Raw genomic sequence first — 276 nt, 5'->3', positions numbered from 1 at the left:
GATATCCACGCCACTGAGCGTCATGCTGAAGTAGCATATTGCTGTGCGGACGCTCTTGTCGATTTAAAGCACGTCGTGCGCCGGTTCCCTCGCCTTGAAGACTACCCCTCTCTGTCGGATCGACTCCTAGCCGTGGAGTAGGCGAATGCATCGCTGCAGGCAACGGTGGGGCGCTTGGCAACATTGGAAATGGAGGTCGTTGCACTCCATGCTCAGACCCAGTTGCTGGTTCAACTTCTGGGTGGCGGCGGGTCCGTGGAATCCGTTCTGGCGCCA

The sequence above is a fragment of the Plasmopara halstedii genome, assembly GCF_900000015.1.
Source record: "Plasmopara halstedii genome assembly, contig: Scaffold_2439, whole genome shotgun sequence".
Classification (NCBI taxonomy): domain Eukaryota; phylum Oomycota; class Peronosporomycetes; order Peronosporales; family Peronosporaceae; genus Plasmopara; species Plasmopara halstedii.
Note: the sequence above shows the minus strand (reverse complement) of the source record.